This window comes from Bos indicus x Bos taurus, chromosome 7 (genome assembly GCF_003369695.1).
Source record: "Bos indicus x Bos taurus breed Angus x Brahman F1 hybrid chromosome 7, Bos_hybrid_MaternalHap_v2.0, whole genome shotgun sequence".
NCBI lineage: Eukaryota > Metazoa > Chordata > Mammalia > Artiodactyla > Bovidae > Bos > Bos indicus x Bos taurus.
In genome coordinates, this window is record NC_040082.1 from 81,266,549 (window position 1) to 81,283,497 (window position 16,949).

Here is a 16,949-nt window from a genome sequence, read left to right on the forward strand (position 1 = left end):
TGTCCTCATCTCCATTCTGGGCTTCCCAGATGGCATTAGTGGTAAAAAGCCCACCTGCCAAAGCAGGAGACATAGAGATGTGGGTTCAATCCCTGGGTCAGGAAGATCCCTGGAGAAGGGCATGGTAACCCAATCCAGTGTTTTTGTCTGGAGAATCCCATGGACAGAAGAGCCTGGTGGGCTATAGTCCATGGGGTTGCAAAGAGCTGGACACACAACTGAAGTGACTCAACATGTAGGCATCTCCATTCTGGGTGTCCATTCCAGGGACTGTTTCCCAGAGACAGTCATCTTAATCTTGTCATTTTTAGTTATTTAACTCTAAATAACTAGAGTTAAATAACATTATTTTGTTATTAACTCAAAATAATGTTACACTGAAATTATTAATTTTGGCGGGGGCGGGGGGGGGGCATTCTTCTTCAGCTTGAAGTTGAGGATTTAGTTAAGGAAACACTGAAAACCAACCCAAATGTGGATTAAAATGACATGTAAAATGATATTTACTGCAGAGCTAAGCAGGATGCCAAGACTGTATTTCTCTCTTCACAGGTCCAAAGTCACACACAACCTTTGTGCCATTCAAAGGAGGAGGAACATATGAACTAAGCATTAAGTTAAATGAATGAACTCTTCTTAAAAATCATTAAATCTAAGAAATCATTTCACATTGGAGTTTGCTCCTTATTTGTACCATTACTTGTAACATTTTTGTTGCATTCATTTTGCTTTATTCTTTCCTGAGTTTTATACTTGCCTTTTTTTTTAAGGGAAAATAGAAAACTCATACAGTTTTTTATCCATGAAACATGACCTTCTCTGTGAAGTCTCTCCTGGCTCCCCAGTGTGAGGTCAGTAATTCATACCTTTAAGCTCCTGTAACACAAAATTTGTCTGCAGTTCTACTTTAGTAAAAGACTAGTTGGAAACAGAGTGTCTATTCTATTGCATTATAATTATACATTTAAGTCTATGTCTACTGGAGAAGACTCTTAAGAGTCTTCTCGGACTGCAAGGAGATCCAACCAGTCAATCCTAAAGGAAATCAGTCCTGAATATTCATTGGAAGGACTGATGTGGAAGCTAAAACTCCAATACTTTGGCTACCTGATGCGAAGAGCTGACTCACTGGAAAAGACCCTGATGCTGGGAGAGATTGAAGGCAGGAGGTGAAGGGGACGACAGGGGATAAGATAGATGGATGGCATCACCAACACGATGGACATGAGTTTGAGTAGGCTCTGGGAATTGGTGGTGGACAGGGAGACTTGGCATGCTGCAGTCCATGGGGTCACAAAGAGTTGGACACAACTGAGCGACTGAACTGAACTGACTACTGGAACAGACTATGAATTCTTTAAAAAGAACAAGTCATACTATTTTTTTGTGCTTTACCTCTTGCACACAGCCCAGCACTTAGTATTTTTTGTTGTTGTTGTTGTATGAATAAATGAACATAGTCTATAAACATGTGCCTCTCAAGGGACTGATGCTCACTCATCTAACCCTCTCATCTCCGTCCTCATTTCTAGATTTGTTTTAGAACATTTAAAATCAGAGAATATTCTAAGTTTTAATTGTTTTCTTAAGAATTCCAGGAGAATATAGCCATGTTATCCTCTGACCTTGAAAATTAAACAAGAACCACCACAAAGAAGTTGGCATTCTCCTCCTTTACATCCTCCATTTATAAATCACTCTTCAAAATATTTTTTAGGAAGCTGAAACAGAAAGCATCAGAAAGGCTTGAATTCATCTTACTGCCTTTTAATCCCATTTATAAAGACAGAATTAAACGCAATGATATAAAATATATACATTTAAAGATATGGTATGTGAAAATATGAAGACATAGACCAACTCTGATGCTAGAGAAAAGGGATTAATTGCCTCTTTGCCAAGATGATCAGATTTCAAAGTAACCTATGATTAGAAGTTTCTGAGGGGCTTTCCTAAATCTGTCTCATTTTATGTTACCACAGTAATTTCCTGTTATGGTAGAGCATTTAGGGATAATATTCACAAAAAAAAGTTTTTATACAGACTTTGCAAATGTCCTCTCATTTATTGAAAGTATTTAGTTTTAGTTCTAGGCTGCATGTCAGTTAGGGGGTTAGATCATTTTTTGAGCTACTGTCAATCATCACAGCCAAAGTTTGTTTGCCAACCCAAAGTCATCTTAACTTCAGCCACCCAAATCTTAAAAAAAGAATTTGACAGTGCAGTGTTTCATGACACCCTGTGACAGACTTCACCACACTCTCCTCTGTGGCTCCTGCTATCCTCCCCAGACCATAGTTACCTGAGTACATTATATGCTTGGCTGGTAACACACATCTCTTTTTGAACTTATCATCCCCTCGAAGACAAGGCTGTATGTTTATAATCTGAGTACCACCATATAATAGGCATCAAATACATATTTGCAGAATAAATGAAGAAATCTTTCATATGGAAATCTTCTTTTAAAACAGTTACCCAGTAAGTCATTATACAGACACTCCAAAACTGCTTTGGGCCCTAATTTTGCCTCTAATTAAACAATTAATTTTATTAAGAAACACATTTTCTAACAATCAAAGCATGAGATTTCATGTAGCTGGGGAGATTGTAGGACTGTAGAGCACATTATTGCCTAGTGCCAGCATTCAGGCATGTCTGGAATTGTTTGATGAATGGGTAAAACAGAGCTGATGAATGTTTATTTGTATGGACCTGAGGTTACTCTGAGGGTGAAAAAATGATCTCAGAAGAAAAATAAACTAGACATTTAACTTTGCTTCTTGGAAATATGTTTCCTTCAAAACAAAAAAAAAGAGAGAGAGATTATAGGTAAACACTCACAGCGGTGGGGGGACTTTTTCTAAACTTTTCAAAGAAGTAGGATGTAGGAGATGCTACTTTCAGAGTCAGTAACAGAGACATTACTTTACCGACAAAGGTCCTTCTAGTTAAAGCTATGGTTTTTCCAGTAGTCATGTATGGATGTGAGAGTTGGACTATAAAGAAAGCTGAGCGCCAAAGAATTGATGCTTTTAAACTGTGGTGTTGGAGAAGACTCTTGAGAGTCCCTTGGACTGCAAGGAAATCAAAAGTCAGTCCTGAATATTCATTGGAAGGACTGATGTTGAAGCTAAAACTCCAATACTTTGGCCACCTGATGCGAAGAGCTGACTCACTGGAAAAGACCCTGATGCTGGGAAAGATTGAAGGCAGGAGGAGAAGGGGACGACAGAGGATGAGATGGTTGGATGGCATCACTGACTCGACGGACAAGAGTTTGAGCAAGCTCTGGGAGTTGGTGATGGACAGGGAAGCCTGGTGTGCTGCAGTCCCTGGGGTCACAAAGCGTAAGACACGACTGAGTAATTGAACTGAACTGAACAAAATGAAACAATGAGGAAGAATGAGCCATTCCTCTTCAGACCATCACACAGTCCTGCCTCCATAGTCAGGGGGTCCTCCCGTGTACAAAAGTCCCTCCAGGTCCCCTGTTGTTTGTTTGTGGAGCAGGCGGGTGGCGGGGGGAAAGCCTTTGGTCTCCTTTGCCTTCTCTGACTTTCAAAGAGCAAGCTCAGGCAGTTAAGGATTAAGAATCACAGAACTCCTGTGCTGTGTGCTTAGTCGCTCAGTCATGTCCGACTCTCTGTGACCCCATGGACTGTAGCCCACCAGGCTTCTCTGTCCAAGAGATTTCTCCAGGCAAGAATACTGGAGTGGGTTGCCATGCCCTCCTCCAGGGCATCATCCATCTAAGCCACCAAGGAAGCCCCACAGGACTCCTAGTTCCTCCTGAAAGGATATACATAAATATTCAATACAAATTCTTGAGTTGTTCCACGAAAATTAAGATTTTTTCACTCAGGTGAAGAATGGTGACTATATGTTGACCTCAAGCACACAGACCGCAGACTGACTGGAACCAAATATTTGAGATTCCAGAGACATTACCCTGTACCTTGCAACCAACCAATCAGAAAAATTCTACAAGCTGATGACACATCCTATGACCCTCTCTCCTAACAGTGTCTTTAAAAATCCTTGCCTGAGGGACTTCCCCAGCCATCCAGTAGACTACAGACTTCCACTGCACAGGGCAACAGTTTGACCCCTGGTAGGGGAAAATAAGATCCCACATACTGCGCCTTGTGGCCAATAATAAATAAATTTTTTTTTAAGTCACTGGGGACTTTGGGTCTTTTGAGCATGAACTGCCCATCCTCCTTGCTTGGCTCTTGTAATAAAACTTTCTTCGCTCCAAACTCTGATATTTCATTTGTTTGGCCTCACTGTGCGTAGGAACATGAACTTGGATTCAACAACAAGGGCACCCAAGTGTGGTGGGAGGGAGCCATATGCCTGAGGAGCAGGGAACACTATGGTGCCTGGAGTTGGAGAGTAGCGTGCATGCTCAGTTGCTAAATTGTGTTGGACTCATCGTGACCCCATGGACTGTAGACCGCCAGACACCTCTGTCCATGGATTTTCCAGGCAAGAATACTGGAGTGTGCTGCCATGTCTTCCTCCAAGGGATCTTCCTGACCCAGGGATTGAACCTGTATCTCCCGACTGGCAGGTGGATTCTTTACCACTGAGCCACCTGGAAGCCCCTGGAGAGTAGCATGAAATGATGCTGTGACCACAAGAGGTTACGATGCCCAATAGAGCTTTGGCATTGTCAGTTAAGAAAGCATGTCTGTGACCATGTGTGAAATGGACCTTGAGGACTCCCAGATAGGCTTAGAGAGAGCTCATTTTTAAGAGGTGAAAGATGTAGGTAGAGTCAGAAGTCAGTGAAATTTCTATTATCTATTCAATCACTGTTTATTGACTACTGATTATGTTCTAACCATTGTGCTGGCCTTGGGTTATTGCTGCTAAAGTGACTTCGTCTGCACCCCGCAGATGGGATGGCCTGAGAAAATCCTGGTTGCCATAAAATTAAAGTAGCTGCTCACAACAGCAAAATGTAAATGTAAAACTGAAATGGGGAAAATATGACCAGTGTATATGAAGGAATGCAGATTTCAATAACAGAATATCAAGTTTTCTCTCATCTGGGTGGCAAATATTTTCAACATCAATAACATCAAGTGTTGACATGATGAAAGAGGTACTCATACAACTTAGGTTTGAAATGGAAATGAGTGCAATTTTGAAGGCAACTTGGCAATATATATCACTGTAGAAATTAACACTTTTTTTCTTTCATTGAGAAATAAACGCATGCATGTTCATGAAAACACCAACACAAGGCTTGGCTTTGTGATAAATACAGTGGAAAAACAGTAACAATCAAAATGTTGAGCAATGTGGAATGGCTAAATCAAATACGATTCATCCATAAAACAAAGAACTATACAACAATTTCGAAGAACAAAGTAATCTAGAATGCATCAATATAGAAAAGCTTCTTGATACATTGTTGCTTGTACAGAATACAAATTCTACATAAGGACATTATTTATGTGAGAGAAAAATAGAGCAAGGAGGTTAGAAGTATCAACCTGGATATTAATCTTGGCTCTGCTGAAACAGAAAAAGACCCTGTGGGGCAGCCCAGAATATGCTTGTTTGGCTCAGTGATTGTTTTTGAGGTGATTATTTTGAGAAACAGAAGTGTCTCTGAAATTACCCTTTTGTAAGAGACATTTACATTTACAAAGGAAATTTCCACTTTTTTCATTTTTTAAATTGAAGTATAGTTGATTTACAGTGTTGTGTTAGTTCCTATACAGCAAAGTGATTTAAATATATATATATTCTTTTGCATATTCATTTCCATTATGGTCTATCACAGGATACTGAATATTATTCTCTGTGCTGTACAGTAGGGCCATGTTGTTTAGGTATTTTATATACAGTAATGTGCATGAAATCTCCATTTTTTAAGGAAAATGACGACTCTCAATCACAGGAGAGTCTTCTCACTGGAGAATGACACCAACTGAAATCTGCATAACAACTTTATCCGTATTTCTCCTTGCTTTCCCTGGTAACCTCCCATAACTGTACCTACAAACCACATACACACACACACCCCATACACCTTTGTCATTAAGGACAGTATTCAAGCTAACGCCTTAGGCCACGTAAGATAGTTACTCATTTTTCCCTGAGTGTCTCCTGTGTATACACGATATTCATATTTTAAAAAACTTCTTTTTGCTTTTCTCTCATTAATCCTTTCTAACATTTACTTACTTGGCTGCGTGAGGTTTTCGTTGCTGCGTGTGGGATCTTTCGTTGTGGCACACCGACTCTCGAGCTGTGGCTCACTGGCTCAGTACTTGCAGCTCAAGGGCTTAGTTGCAGCATAGCATGTGGGATCTTAGTTCCCCAACCAGGGATCAAACTCTCATCCCCTGCATTGCAAGGCAGATTCTTAACCCCTGGACCATGAGGGAAGTCCCTAGTCTGTCTTTTTATTACAGGAGGTCACAGCCAAGAATTCATAAGAGTAGAAGGAAAATTATTTTTCCTCCCCTAGAAATATAATGGAAAAGGCAATGGCACCCCACTCCAGTACTCTTGCCTGGAAAATCCCATGGGCGGAGGAGCCTGGTAGGCTGCAGTCCATGGGGTCGCTAAGAGTGGGACACGACTGAGCGACTTCACTTTCACTTTTCACTTTCATGCATTGGAGAAGGAGATGGCAACCCACTCCAGTGTTCTTGCCTGGAGAATCCCAGGGACGGGGGAGCCTGGTGGGCTGCCGTCTACGGGGTCGCACAGAGTTGGACACGACTGAAGCAACTTAGCAGCAGCAGCAGAAATATAATAGACTCTATGACCAAAACCCTTTAGTGTCATTACCTGGACTCAATAAACCACTGAATAGTGTTATTTCTAGAGTAATAGAATTCATGATTTCTAAACAAAAAAATATTAAGAATATGTCCCAGGAATACCTCAATAATCATCTAAAAACTGCCATAAATTATTCAAAAGGAAGAGTACCTTTATTCATACACACACATACATACATATATATAGCATTTAGATTTTATATGATTTCCTATCACTTTATGCTCCCATTCTAACGGTTATTTGTTTGTTTTCTTTTGCTTAATTTCCCTTTCCTTTTCATGGAATGTTGTGAGCTTTGTAAAGCTCTGTGTAAATATTAAACTTGAACTGCAAGCTTATAATCTTAGTTTCTATTGAAAGAATGATAGTAACTCCATGCTGTCAACTCAACACCTGACAACAAAATGGCTCCATGAAATAAGCCAAGGCCTCTGTAAAGAAAAGCAGCTTTCAGTGCCAAGGAGTTAGCATCAACTGCCATCTCGGTCTCCATGAGTCTCAGACAAGCTGCTTAACAAGATCAGATAAATGGAATTTGAAAAACCAAACTTAGGAAAATGTTCTGTTGAAAGAGCTGGAAGCAGGGTGAGTGATGGAGCCCTCTAACTCAATCCCTATCAGAGACAAGCAGAGATAAAGAAGTAGACTTTGGAGTCCCCGTCCCCTCACACTTCAGCCCCATTCTGCCCATGCCTTGCCTCCTGGCTGCCTCAGCCCTTTTTAATCGACCTCTCACCCTCTTCGCCACTGTCAGGGAACTAAAACAATCCTACCAGCAAAAGACTTCTCCCTTAGCAACGTAGAGGAGAGAGAATGCAATGTATTATGAATTTGCCCACAGAAAACAGTGGACAGAGTCTAGGCAGATTTTCATACAAGTTTATTCAGAAAAATGAATGAGAGAAAAATTAAAAAAAATTTTTTTTTACTTGATATTACCTTCTGTATGACTATGTGAAAGTCAAAGAGTTAGTCAGTCATGTCTGACTCTTTGCAATTCCCTGGACTGTCGTCTGCCAGGCTCCTCTGTCCATGGAATTCTCCAGGCAAGAATACTGGAGTGGGTTGCCCTTTCCTACTGTGGGTTGCCATTTCCTACTCCAGGGGATCTTCCCCACCCAGGGATTGAACCTGGGTCTCCTGCATTGCAAGCGGAACTTTTACTGCTGAGCCAGAGAAACCAATTTGACTATGAAGAGCTTCTAAATTAATCTCAGAGGCATGTATTTATAGTTCTAAGCAGTGTTAGAAGACCCAAGACCTTGCACGCACTGTAAAATCAAAAGCCTGAGTTTCTATAAACACAGGGTCTATATGTATTGGAGAAGACACCCTAAGGAGGAGAGGGTGGGAGAGGCAGCTGCCTCCCTCCTCCTGATGAAACTCAGAGAGCTTGATCATCCCGCCTTGAGATTTGAAAGCTTACCTTACAACACAAAGGGGAAAATCCTGATTCATGTGTCAAAACCTTAGATGATTCACTATCTGGGGCCTCTCTTGTCAAATGCAATTTTTAAGGCTTTGTCTGTAATATCAAACAAAATCTTGCCTTTGGGGCTGATAAGATGAGAAAACTGTCTTCATTCTTTTTCTGGATTTGACTGAAGTGAGCGAAGAAATGAAGTTTCTATCAGGCCACCTTGTGGGGTGGAGTGTGGTGGGGGGAGCTGTTCACCAGCCTTCAAGGTCAAACCCTGGGCTCCAGAGGGGCTCACAAAAGCCCTCTCTGCTTGACTCATTCTGGAGATTGGAGAGGAGGAGCAGACAGGTTGGGGCTCTGGAGCTGTGAGCACTTAGGGGATATTTCCACTCCCCACTTGTCTGCCCCCACCACCAAGGCCACCTCTACCCCTGTCCTGGCTTCCATCTCCCACCCCTCTTAGGGCAACGCAGAGGGATGGGCTTTAAGTGGAACAATCTTAAGAACAATCCCCAATAAAGCAGCTGATTCTCAGAGAAACTGCTAATATCGCAGGCAACTTAACCCAGGTATTTGGAGTCACTTTTTTCAAATCCCCATTCAGGAGGTAACAAAGGCTTCCCTGGTGGCTCAGACAGTAAAGCGTCTGCCTGCAGTGCAGGAGACCTGGGTTCGATCCCTGAGTTGGGAAGATCCCCTGGAGAAGGAAATGGCAACCCACTCCAGTACTCTTGCCTGGAAAATTCCATGGACTGAGGAGCCTGGTAGGCTACAGTCCACGGGGTCGCAAAGAGTCGGACACAACTGAGCAACTTCACTACTTAAAGCTTTGCTACCAAGCTCCAAGGCTGCCAGAAAAAGCAACTCCCAGATATTTAAGGTTTATAATGAGACTTCAAAGCCACAGCCCCGGGCTTGGTCCACCTCATCCTTGGCACCAATAAATGAACTATCCCTTTGCCCTGTTCTGTTGACAGCCGCATTTTTCCGATCTGACTTTCCCCATTCCGGACAGCATTATCCTTTCAGATTCAGGGCCAGGCCCCTGACGACTGGACTTGTGACAAGCAGATTACAAAGCTGGTTTATCCAGGCATTGTATTTCCGAGGCTCTTTCTGCAGCCAACGTGGTGGCAGCAGCAGGGAGCAATAATTGCTCATTTGCGGCGCTGACCTTTTCAACTGGACGGCACCTCAGCTCTAGTGCCACAGTGATGTCTCTCTTCTTTAATTACCGGGTGCTGGCAGGGGAAGGAGTGCCCGGTGGCACCGAGTACAGCTGTGTCTAGTGCCAGGACCTGTCTCACTCTGCTTCTCAAAGCCGCAACTGAAGAGCATGGCTATCTGCTTTATTCACTGTTTTTATACTCGGATTTTTAACAGGAATTTAAGTCACTGGGATCAGAAGTGCATGAGGAAATAACATCAGCACATTTATCTGGGGGTCATTCATTTCAGATGAAACTGGACAAATTGGCAGCAGGTGGAAGAGATTCAGAGAAATCTATTTTGCTGTTTAATCAACAAACCTTGCAGTTTGGGTGGAGGGTCCTATTGGTGGCAGCCCAACTAACCTCATCTGTTCATTTGCTTACTGCCTCTTGGCTGTGCAAATTCATTACAATACTAATCTCGTGTAAGCAAGCTGGTACTGGTACCATCAACAAAAATTTCCAGGAAAATTCATGGATTGTTGGCACTTTTACAAGGACTGTGTGGGACCAGAATGAGCTTGAAAAAAGGAAAGAGAAAAATATGAGTGAAACATTAGCTGAACTGGTCAAAGTCCTGTGATACTGTCTGCAGGTTGGAATGAAGGGATGAAGACAGGCAGCAGCCATGTGACGCAGTGAAGGGGCAGCAAGGTGAGAACTGTCACGTAGACTTTATGCTCTGGTTCACGTACGCTGGTTCATCTCTCTGCTACCAAGACCTAACATCCAAATATGTGCTGAGAGTGTGGCAGAGTGGAGATGAGAGGAGACATGCCCCCAGGCCCATCAGCCAACCAAACTCAAATGGAAAATTGACCACTTATTAATGCAAAAAGGAAAGAGACCCAGGAAGGAAACAGAATTCTGAGCAAGGAACAAGGCAATTCTAGTAATGATCAGAGCCCTACAACAGGACAGTCACACCTGGGCTGCATTTCTCAATAATCGTAGATAGTAATTTTATTTTCCTTTATTTATTTCACCAACAACCTGATGTTAAACATGAAGCATCCAGTGAACAGTCCCTGCCCATCCCCCCTCAGCCCCTGCATCTTTCCCATTAATCCTTTACCAATCTGTCTCATAAAATATTTTTTAAAAACACACATATATTCTAAAGTACAAATGTGTTAGTCATTGTAGGGTTTAAACTATGTATATTTTACATGTACAAAATACATATATGATTATATATATGTGTGTGTGTATATATATATATGGTAAAAGTCTCAGAAACTTATTAAGATTGTTCAAGGGATTGCAGTCAACCCTCCACACACACACAGAAGTCGCTCAGTCATGTCCGACTCTTTGCAAACCCATGGATTGTAGCCCACCAGGCTCCTCGGTCCATGGGATTTTCCAGGCATGAATACTGGAGTGGGTTGCCATTTCCTTCTCCAGGGGATCTTCCTAATCCAGGGATCAAACCTGGGTCTCCCGCATTGTAGGCAGACGCTTTACCATCTGAGCCACCAGGGAAGTCCATCAAACACACAGAAGAGTAGTAGTAAGTTTCAAAAGGATGTCAGTTGAGATCTTTTGTAGATGAAATCTACTTCCTAGAAGTCAACTCGCCAATTATATGCACACTCATCTTAAAAAGCTACCACAAGAAAAAGATGAAAATTTAAGGAGAAATTTAACTTTAAAAAGAATGACTGTATTGTGAGGATGACAAGCAATAGTGTTAGGTATGGTTGTGATTCTACCTACACGGCTGGTACCATCACCATTTGAAGGATGCTATCATGCTTGTGTGGCAGGGGAAGGAAGAATTAAGAAGACTTCTTCCCAGGTGAAGACCACAGATCAGGAACCTAGGTCTGGCTCTATGCCTCTCCAGTGACTCTTTCTGTGATCAAGTTTTCTCTTTTCTCAGCTATAGTAATGTTTGAGTTCTAGCTACCATGATCATTGCAATGTTAGTTCTATGCAAAAGATCCTCAGAGAATTATGTAAAGGGTATTACTTTTAAATCCCTATCAGGCACTTGATACTGATATCAACTAGCCAGAACTTGGAGACAGAGTAAGATTCTTAATAGATTTTCTTTTTGTCATAGAAGAAAAGCATTTTTCTGTGTGATTCTATGAATAAACCCGTTAAATCCACCCTCAGAGACAAATGGGTGGCTACCATGATACCTAGTAATGTGATGATGCCCTTATAAGAGAAATGATGGAATTTCCTGGATTTCTCATACCACATCACTGAAATGTGTTTTGAATTGTTCAGCTAAACCTTAATTCCATTGCCTTTACTTAAAGGGGCATATGCTATGGCCAATTCTCAGTCTAAAAACCCCACTGACTTCAGAGGGAGATTTTTCTGAGTAAAGATGACAGGATACAATTCCATGCAGGCTGAGCGACTGTCTATCATTTTTATTACATGAGGCTGAAAATGTCTTCCAGCCGTACAGACCCCAAGGGACCACATGGTGCTGAAATTATCCATCTGTTTGGCTGTTTGCATCCTTGTCCATCTGACTCCACAAGGGACCAGAGTTGCTCACCTGCTATTGACCACAAAGGCATAATTTCTGTGCCTTACATTACTGACCAAGGAATGCATTTTCCAGCTGTGAAAAATACAAACACATTAAAGTACAAGGTGATTTTCAGAAGCAGAACAACAGAGGCATCCAGGTAGAGCTGACTGATCTTTATCAAGGCAAAGAATTTATCTGCATAACCAAAACTAAACCCCCAAATAATCCATCGTGTAGTGAACTCAAATGTCTTTTCAGTGTCAATCTCAATTATTGGTTGGGGGCTGGAGAGAAATAAAAGGGAGATGAAAGGAGGAGTGGAGTGGTGAGCTTAATTTTGCTAATATTCTTTCTGGCTTTTTCAAAATAACAAAATATTTCACATCTAGATTTTTAGTAAGCCAAGTCCTTAGCATAGTCACTATTCCACACATAAAAATTTTGGAGATGTTATTCGGATTCATATTCTGGCTATAGGACTTCATAGAATTAGAAGAATGGAAAAAAAACACAATTTTCAATAAGTACAATTTTGGCTTTGTTCCCTAGAGTCTCCTCACTAAGGAATCTGAAAGTTACAGATTTTTTTATCCCCAGTGAAATACACAGGCAAAATGTAAAAACCCATTTTAAGAGAGAATGGGTACCAAAAAGCTAATGAGGAGACAACATAACATGCTGTTTTTCTCTTTTTTTCCTAACATTGATTTGGTGCTTCATCTTTATGTACTAAAAGAAACATGACAGAGAAACAAATGTCCTTCTATTGTTTACATTTGAGGTTTACAGAAAGAGCAATCAGCAGATTTTCTGTAAGATCCATCTATCTGTCACTGTGTTTTATTGGATACGGCTGCAGCTGAATCAAAAAGAGGAAAAAAAGAAAGACGTGAAAGTGACAAAGATGGTTATAAAAATAGAAAAAAAGAGTGAAATCTCTGGAGTATAAGAGCGGTCCAAATACAGCTGTGAGCAATATTCCCTCTGTTTTTATAAAGTGTGAGCATGCACCCTCAACACATGAAAAACAAATTATAAAGACCAAGCATGAAAGAACAGATTTGGGTATTGTATTCAGATGGGATTCACAATGGAAGTTTATCAGACACATTTCACATTATGTCCAGTTGGAACTGTGCCACATAGCAATGAAGTAAGCCTCACCAAGCCCCCTCCCCCAACACACACACACACACACACACACACACACACAAATAGTGTCAATCAGTTCTACTCACCCACAGAGCAAAGTCAAAACTCAACTTGCCATTTAATAACCCCCATAATCTGGCTGCAACTTTTCTGTAACCTAATTCTCCTCGCTCTCTCTCTGGCCCACGAAAAGTAATTCCTGCACAAGTGACTCCCGTTTTCTCTTTCGTCATAGTGCTCAAGTTCCCCCCTTATTCTGATGGTATTCCAACATCCCATTTCCACCATCCTTCCTTTTTCTGTCTTGCCCCTCTTTCAAGATCTTGCTTTCCACTTAGACACCACCACCTCATGGCAACAACCGTAATCATACCTCAGATTTAGGTATCACCACCGAAAATTGGCATGAAAACCCAAAAGGTCACTGGCCAGAAATCAATAAAATATTTGCAACCAGTAACTTACTTCAAAGAGATACAATTATTTTATCTTTTCTTGTGGCTTCTGTGGGTCAAGAATTCAACTGGGGTCGGGGTGGGGTGGCAACGTCTCTTGTGTGGTAGGTTTAGAACAGCAGGGAGCTGGACTGTCCAGACTCCCTCTCTGTGTAGTCTCACAGCCCTTCCATGAACTCTATCTGGGCTGATTTAGAATTCCTTATAGGAGGAATTCTTACCTGGAGACTGAAAGCTCCAAGAGCAGGTATTCCAACAAGTAAGGCAAAATTTAAATCACCTTGTATGATCTAGCCTCAGAATTCATCTAGGAGCACTTGCCTCATGCTCACTAGTCAAAACAGTCACCCAGTCCTGCCTGATGCCAAGAGGAAGACATCAGTTCAGTTCAGTCACTCAGTCATGTCTTACTCTTTGCAACCCCATGGACTGCAGCATGGCAGGCTTCCCTGTCCATCACCAACTCCCGGAGCTTGCTCAAACTCACGTCCATCGAGTCAGTGATGCCATCCAAACAACTCATCCTCTGGAATCCCCTTCTCCTCCTGCCTTCAATCTTTCCCAGCATCAGGGTCTTCATCAGGAAGACATAGACTTCAACTTTTGTTGGCAAAAACATCAAAGTCACCTTGTAGGAAAAGCACTTGAGATACTTGAAATATTTTTGTGGCCATTCTTTAAAAAATGCAATGGCCACAAGAGATTAGAAAAGGAGGAATTTCTGGATCCTACCATTTCCCTACAAAATACAGAGTTTCAGGTAAATATTCAAATACTGCATTTTTATATAGTTTTTAAACTAAGGAGGTTTTTAAAAAGTTGCATTTTAAATGATTCATATGTTTGCATGTTACAAATTCTTTCCAAAGATACTAAAATATGCTTACTGATGAACAGAGTGGAGTGAATCTGGTTCTACACTTCACTGTATCTATCTTATAAAACACAAGAAATATTTGTCCTGTAGACACTGGGACAACATAACTAGCAAACGATCAAAGCACAGGTACATCCTCCTTTAGATTCCAGGCAGTACTAGGCCAAGGGTGATTCAGTCAGTGAAGGCCTGGTCCTAGACCCAACCATCTTCATCACTGTCTACTTTGCTGTCAGCAGATAAGCATGACCTAAAACATAATGTTCCCTGGTGGTATATTTCACAGAGTTTAAACAGTAACATAGTCTTGAATCTGATAATGGTGCTCCTGAAGTGTAATCTTTCATAACCCTATCGAAGCTATTACTTACGTAGTCACATTCAGGCTCAGTGCTGCCATCAAAATACAGTCCATACTTCAAAATGTACTTCTGAAATAACTCACACTTATACCTTGGATTTCTCTTACTCCATGAAGAGGATAAGTAGTCTTATGAGGATAAGTAGCTGGATTTCTAAATAATTCTTTCCCTTTTCACTTCCTTCATTTATACCCTACAACACTCCCAGAGTCCCTTCCTCCAACCTCTAACAATTCTTCTGGCTTGAAATGAATCTCTCATATCCTTATATCCCACTCTTTTTCCTCCAAATCTGGAACAATAACACTCTGCTAAGGCCACACCCTTTCCCCATCTGAAGTCTCTTCATTACCAGCACTCCTTGTTCATATTTCTTTCCCAAATTGTTCTTTTAAAGCTATGTTTGAATAACAGTCTCCATGTCATCACGGCATTTCCCATTATCAAGGAAGAGTCCATACTTCAGGTATCCTTAATGGATAAGTTAAGGGCCTCAGCGTCACTTCTCAGACTTCATATGTATACGAATCTCCCAGGAATCCCCCTACATTCTGATCCAATGGGTGCAGCCTGAGCCCAAGGCTCTGCATTCCCAACCAGCACCCAGGAATATGTCAAAGCCGCTGCTCTGGGAGCCATACTACCATAGCCAGGCCCCTTTTTTATCTTATTATTTTCAGTTATTTAGATTTATAATTGCTTGGTTTGAACTCTTTCCAGTCAGCTGGGGATTTGGGAATGTATGAGGTAAACAAAGACGAGAAGGACAATCCGGTGACCTGAGTCAGCAAAAGCAACGTCAGTGGTGGCAATGGGAGTGAAAAGGCGACAGACCAGTGCCAGGCAGGTGAGTGGCAGGCAGGCGTGAGCGGCAGCGGATGGAGCATCCTTCCCTGAAGTTGCAAACCCACCACCAACCTGTCCACCCCACCATACTCTCCTCCTTCCTCTGAGTCTTGAACGTCACCCCTCAGAGGAGCCCCACCCTGTGTTCTCACCTGCTCAAGAATGAATTATTACTTCATGACTGAGCAGGGTTGGGAGCAGCAAGTTGAGAAGAACTGAACAGATACCAAGAGGTTGGATAAAGCATTGCATCCTCATCTAGGAGGTAGGGAGCCAGGAGAGAGCAGGGTACCTACAGGATCTTCAAGAAAGAAGAGAAAAAAACACCCATAGCAATATCTGAGAGATATCCAAAACAAGATTCTTTGATTTCCAGATCAACTTCCTTGATCTGGCTCAGGCTTGAGCTCCTGGTACATTTCTTTTATAATTAACTATAGCTGGATGAACATGAGACATGTATGGAAATCTTAGTGAGCTGTTTGGTCGTGTTTATTTTGGTTTCATTTGTAATCCCAGATTAGGTCGTTTCCTCTGTAAAACTGTACGTGAACGTGAGGGGAGAAGGGCCTTTATCTGATTGCTACTAAGGACACAGGTGTAAGGAGAACTTTGTTTTAAAAACTTACAAGGATGACTGAGCTCTTAGATCAAACAATGTGAACCTTCTAAGGTGACTAAAGAGAAACCCACATAGTCACAGTCCACCTTTAAAGCTCTTGAGGTTTCTCAATTTCTTTGTTTGAGCCTCACAAAACGTCTGTGTTCCTAAGCCACTAGAGACACAAACAAAACAGATGTGCTATTTCTTTATTTCACATTTCTTCCATGCCACACCCAGTCTGTCACCGTCTCCACTCTCCCTTCTGGGAGGGGATTAATGGATTTCAGCAGAACTTTCTGTGGGCCTTGGAGGAGGTGACTGCCCGCTTCATCTGCCCTGTGTGACTGTAAAAGCACTTGGACCACGTGACCCAGCATTGCCAGGAACATCCCCTTCCCACCCCACCGTGAATCTTGAGGCAAGATCACCACTTCTCCTGATCCCTTGAGATTAGTGGAACAAGAATTATTTTCTTTTTTTCAAGGTTATTAATTTATATTTATTGTAAAACATTGACTCTAGTCCCTATGTTGCACAATCTATCCTTATAGCTTATTTTATACATAATAGTTTGTACCTCTTAATCCCCTACCTCTATCTTGCCCCTCCCCCACTTTCTTCTCCCCAGTGGTACCCCCTAATTTGTATCTGTGAGTATTTTCCAGTGAAACTCCTGGCTCAGAGCTCAAGCTAAAATCATGGTAGCCGTTTATTA